Genomic DNA, 6,620 nt, shown 5'->3' with positions numbered 1-6,620 from the left:
CTAAGAAGAGTCAAATGAGTGAGTATGAAGGGAATGGTGTCATGACAATCAGGAAAATTATGAAAATGTCTGCTGTTTTCATTAGAAATAATCTGAGGGAGTGTGGAATTGAGCAGAGATACCTGTTTCAGACTTCTTACCCATTTCAGGTAGTGAATAATGGAGATAATCCAGAGATCTGTATCTATTTTTGGCACTGGCACACCATAGCCTAGGGGAAACCACACCATATCTTTGGATTTAGTTTGCTGAAAAGCAAGATGGAGGCATTTTACTATATAGTATTAGTAAATAGTGTAGGAGTGGAAAAATAATTTGTCCTCTATCCTAGATTTTTGACTAAAGATACCTCCTGTATAATTAAAGACAGATTAACAGGAAAAAACAAAAGTTTCACAACATGTATACTCCTACCTACATGGGAGAGACCAAGGAAAACCAACTCCCTGAAACGGCCCAAGTCTTCACCTTAAATATTATCTTCATCTAAAGACAAAAGTGTTGGGGGCAAGGGGAAAACCGTTAGTGGAGGTTACCAGGAAAGGCACAGTAAACTAGGACATGGTTGTAATACAGGTTTAAGTTGCTGCCTTCCCCATTGATGAGAGTTTCTAGAGATTTGGTCATTCACCACTTCCTGGTACAGAGAGGGAGACACCCTACAAATGAAAATTTCCTTGATAAATATAAATGTCTCTTACACAAGGGTAAATTTTACTCCAGTTTTCAGAACTTGTCCTATGTTGATTCTTAAAAATAACCAGCATAAAATAATCTTTATACCAAAGAGATATATTTTGGTGTGGAAAATTCTGCTCATGTTTAATGGCATCATTGAAATCCCTTTTAATGAAATTCCTACAAAAGCAAGAATAATTCAATTTTTCATGCCAATAACTCTGAAAATGGGGAAAAAGAGATCACCAACAAATACTGAGAACTCCAGCTACAAGAAATGACATTCTTGGAATCTTTTATTCCAGTAGTCTCATGGCTCAGGAAAGCAGGAAGCTAATTTCTACTGATATTGTGTCTCACCCACAGGGCATTTGTTCTCCAAAAAAGCTCTTGATGACATTAGGAAGAGCAATATAGATAGAAGACAGAGTTTTAAAATATTTTCCAATTTTATCCATTGTTTATGAGAATCTAATTCCGATAATTTTGAAAATTGGACAATGATGACTATGAGGCTTATAATTACCCTAGTTTTCTTCCTCTCACAGGGTCCCTGCTCCCTTTTCATTATGTTGCATTTTAACCATTCTTATTATCATCCAGTTATCAACTAGTAATTATTATCTTGCACTTCTCATTCATTCTTTAATTGTTTCATGGTGTGGGGACTGGCATTGGCCACACCAAGATATGTCTCTTTGGCATGATGATTATTTGGGGCTGGTTACTTTGCAGACAGGAAAGCAACTGAAAAGTAGAGTTTACTTACCCTTTGTTAGGAGACATTTACATTGTAAAGAAAATCTCCATCTGTAAAGATGCATCCTCTCTGTACCAGGAAGAAGGTGGGGATGACCTTATCTATAGAAAATCTTAATCAATGCCAAAGGCAAGGACTTAAATCTGCATAATAATCTTATTCCTGTTTCTAGTATCCTCCTGTAACTGACTCCCCCCATCCCCAACATTCTCCTTTGTCTTTAGCTTGATATGATATTTAAGGTGGGGGCTTCAGCCATTTTGGTGAGTTGCTCAGCTTGCCTGAGCCTCTCCCATGTATACATGCTATAAACTTTGATTAATTTTCTCCTGCTATTCTGTCTCCTGTGAATTTAATTTGCTTTCTGGCCAGAAGAACCCAGAGAGGGTAGTGGAAATGTCTTCCTCCCCTACAATGGCAAGAAGATGAAATTTTTAAAGCACATGGTCTCTATTTGGATGCTTTTATAATGCACACTGTGTTCCTTTAGTGTTTTATTATACAGTAAATTATCAAAGTTTGATTTACAGAAAGGGAAATGAATATTTCTTTTCCCCGTCCTATTTTGAGGGATGAGTATCTTTCCCACATAATGGAGTGTAGGCCAATTGTGTGATAAATTGCTCTTACTTTCCATCGTTTTCTATTTAAGTGGAAACTGGCATTTGGAGTCTGATTCTATCAGCTAGGGTTCTACATTGAAAGCAAAAGAAAAAAAATGTATCCCAACTGAAACAAAAAAGAAATATATTTAAAAAGATTCAGCGGCTTACAAAATCTTCATAAACACAGAAGAGTTAGACTTGGTGCATGAATATCATACACAACACCCAATAAGTGTCTGAAAATGAATTCTGTGAAGACACTCCTAGGACAAAGTATGAATAAAGGGTATTATCTCCCCACTGAGGATTATCAGATTAAGTGACCTTAAATCCATATGCATGGTTTAAAGGAAGCCTTGCAAGGAGACAGGCTTGAGAATTAGGTCCAGGAAAGAACTAGGGACGTGACTGATGCCTCAGAACTGGCCAGAGGGAAATACATTGGAAAAGATGAGAATGTTTTCCATAGTGGCTGCAACAGTTTGTACTCCCACCAACAGTGTATGAGAGTTCCCTTCTCTCCACATCCTCTCCAACACTGTTTCCTGTCTTGTTAATTATAGCCATTTGATGGGTGTAAGGTAATATCTCATTGAAGTTTTGACTTGCATTTCCCTGATAATTAGTGAGGTTGAACATTTTTCATGAGTGTGCCTATTGGCCACCTATATATTTTCCTTGGAGAAATTTCTGTTCAGATCTTTTGCCCATTTTTTAATTGGGTTGTTAGATTTTTTGGTGATGAGATGTATGAGTTCTTTATCTATTTTGGACATTAACCCCGTATCTGATATATGGTTTGCAAATATCTTCTCCCAGTGGTTAGGTTGTCTTTTCATTTTGTTGATGGTTTCCTTTGCTGTGCAGAAGCTTTTTAGTTTCCTGTAGTCCCATTTGTTTATTTTGTCTATTGTTTCCGTTGCCTGGTCAGACATACTTGAAAATATGCTGCTAAGATCTATGTCAAACAGTGTACTGACTAAGTTTTTCTTCCAGAAGCTTAATGGTTTCAGATTTACACTCAAGTCTGTAATCCATTTTGAGTTGATTTTTGTGCATAGTGTAAGATAGTAGTCTAGTTTCGTTCTTTTGCATGTAGCTGTCCAGTTTTCCAAACACGATGTATTGAAGAGATTTCCCTTTCTCCATTGTATGTTCTTGGCTCCCTTGTCAAAAATTAGCTGTCCATAGATGTGTGGCTTTATTTCTGGGCTCTCAATTCTGTTCCATTGATGTGTGTGTGTCTGTTTTTGTGTCAGTACCATGCTGTTTTGGTCCCTATGGCTTTGCAGTATATTTTGAAATCGGGGAGTGTGATACCTCCAGCTTTGTTTTTTTTTTCAGAATTTCTTTGGCTATTCAGGGTCTTTTGTTGTTCCATATAAATTTTAGGATTCTTCATTCTATTTCTGTGAAAAATATCATTGGAACTTTGATACTGATTGCATTGAATCTGTAGATTGCTTCAGGAAGCATGGACATTTTAACTAAGTTGATTATTCCAATCCAAGAGCATCGAATATCTTTCCATTTCTTTGTTTCTTCTTCAATTTCTTTCAACAATGTTTTATAATTTTCAGTGAACAGATCTTTCACCTCTTTGGATAAGTTTATTCCTAGATATTTTATTCTTTTTGTTGCAATTGTAAATGTGATTGTATTCTTAATTTCTCTTTCTGCTACTTCATTGTTAGTGTATAGAAATGCAACTTATTTTTGTATATTTATTTTGTATCCCATCACCTGACTGTATTCATTTATTGTATTTAAAAGTTTTTTAGTGGATTCATTAGGGTTTTCTATAGATAAAATCATGTAATCTGCAAATAGTGACAGTTTCACTTCTTCCTTTCCAATACGGATCTGTTTTATTTCTTTTTCTTGACTCTGGCTTAGCTCTGGCTATGACTTCTAATACTATGTTAAATAACAATGATGAAAGTATGGTGATTCCTCAAAAAATTAAAAATAGATGTAACATATGATTCATCTATTCCACTGCTGGGTATTTATCCAAAGAACATGATAACATGAATGTATAAAGATATACACACCCCTATGTACATTGCAGCATTATTCACAATAACCAAGACTTGGCAGCAATCTAGGTACACATCAAGAGATTAATGGATAAAGAAGATGTGATATTTATACACAGTGGAATATTACTCAGCCATAAGAAATGATGATATCTGGTCATTTGTGACAACATGGATAGAACTTCATGGCATTGTGCTAAATGAAATAAGTCAGAGGGAGAAAGTCAAATATCTTATGATGTCACTCATAAGTAGAAGGTAAAAACCATGACAAACACATAGAAACAGAGATTGGATTGGTGGTTACCCAAGAGAAAGGGAGCAGGGAGGAGGGTGAAAGGTGTTTAGACACATGTGTGTGGTGTTGGTTTGTAATTAGTCTTTGGGTGGTGAACATGATCTAATCTACACAGAATTCAAAATATAGAATTATGTACACATGAACTTTGTGTAATGCTATAAACTACTGCTACTGCAATAAAAAGTTTTTAAAAATTTTTACAGAAAGAAAAGATGAAAATGTAATAATACATAAACCACTATCCAATATGTAAGGCTTGTCATGGCAAAGCTGTGTGCTCTTTGAAAAACAGGCAAGAGGAACTGATGAGAGCCAATGAGGTAGAGACCCCAATGGCCTTTAGATACTTTAGATGTATCATAGATGGTAACAGACAAGGAAAGATCTCCCTGGGGGTACAATCAGGGAACATGGGCAATATTAGGCCAAGAAATTTGTCCCAAAGACCAAGATCCAAAACCAGAGCAAGAAATAGCATCTAAGCCTGAAGGAGAGGAGAAGAAATTACTCAGAGATCATGTGCGTTTGTCAGGTGTCATGGTTTGGGGGAACTTTGTGGTATCTTTCTTAGTGGGTAGATGAATATAATTTCCTCGGTAAGAAGAAGTTTTCATACAGATAATTGGTACCAGAAAGGTTCAGTGTCACACACTGTGGCAATGACCACTTTGATTTACCAACAATTAAGAATCCTATTTATAGAAATTAGAACTCTTATTGAAAAAGTTGATTAGTCAGGGAGACCAATTTCAACCCTTACTTCCAGAGTGGGCATGTGAACCCTTCCTTCCACCACACCAGATTGCCAGGACTCTAGAATAAAATCCAATTCCTTTCTTTGACCCACAAGAGAAAACCTAAGCAATATAGGACTATGTTAAGAAACAAAATTTCACAGAATTTTTGTCTTTACAAGTAGTGGCTGAGTTTCTTTCAATACACATTATAAATTTCACAATTTTTGGCTATCTGGTGAAGTTAGAAGTGACAACTACAAAGCTGCAATGATATTTCTCTGGTGTTAAAACTTAACTCATGATAATAGCAACCAAAATTCAGATGTCAAATATTGATTAAAGAATCTTCATTGAAAGTAAATGAATTCAAAGACCTATAATTTGCAGTGGAAATCATTAAGCTCTAAAGAATAGGAAGTGCTTACTTTCTCACAGAGAAAACTGACTATTTAATGCTCATTTGAAATGGAAGTAGAAATTTAACTAGGCTACTAATTTCGAAGTATTTGGAGTTTGTGCTCTGATTAGTATCTCATAAGTTTTAAATGGTCTAGCCCTATTTTCCCTGGAAATGATGTCCTCCCAATGTGCAGTTTTACAATAGAATAGTTTTTTGAATATATGTATATCATGTTATGGCAGAACTGTTTACTTTTATATGTTGTCTACTTTACATCTTATCAGTCTCTAATAAATTATTTTATCAAAAATATAGTTCCATCATATTTTTCCAGGTAGTCTTAGTTGACTGCCTCTGAATTAGTGAGTTTGTGTTACTAGAAAGATTGTTGCATATCATTTCTTTAATTCCAGAAAATATCACAAGCATAATGGAAAATGGTGATGCAATTCTTTGTTTATAATAATCTTCGGATACATTTTTCTTTAATTTCTAAATTATTCTTTCATTTTATTTTGTTAATAGTGTTGAAATTGTAATAGAGAAAAAAAGTGGGGTAAATAATTCTGAATTTACAAACATTCGTGTCATACTACTGTAGGGTATTTTGAAAATATACATGTTTGGGACCTAACTCCAAGTTTTCTGATTCAGTTTGCCGATGCAAATAATCTATAATCAACCTATAAATAAAAAAATTGGGTGAGTTTATTATGAGCCAGAGTGAGGATTATAACCCAGGAAGGCCTTAGAATTTGTTCCAGAGAAGCATCAGTTTCAGGACAGTCATATATCTTTTTAGAACAAAGAAGGTACATTAAACACATGCTGGATACATTTTCAAAGAGGTATTCAGTTGCAAATTAGCAGGTTAACATGACCATGATGTCAGGAAAGAGACTAATATGGGTGTTACCAATAGGGTGTAGGAAGGGAAGTATGCATTCTTTATCTCACAAAGTGCATTCTTTGCTTTAATGGATAAGCAGATGTACAATGTATGTTTGATAGGCCATAAACCAGGCTTTCTAGTTCAAGCTGAATCAGTTTTGAACTTGAATAGTTGCCCCATGTACCTCAGTATGTAAAAGTCTCCTGTC

The sequence above is a fragment of the Equus quagga genome, unplaced genomic scaffold (assembly GCF_021613505.1).
Source record: "Equus quagga isolate Etosha38 unplaced genomic scaffold, UCLA_HA_Equagga_1.0 201726_RagTag, whole genome shotgun sequence".
Taxonomy (NCBI): Eukaryota; Metazoa; Chordata; class Mammalia; order Perissodactyla; family Equidae; genus Equus; species Equus quagga.
This window is presented reverse-complemented; position numbering follows the sequence as displayed.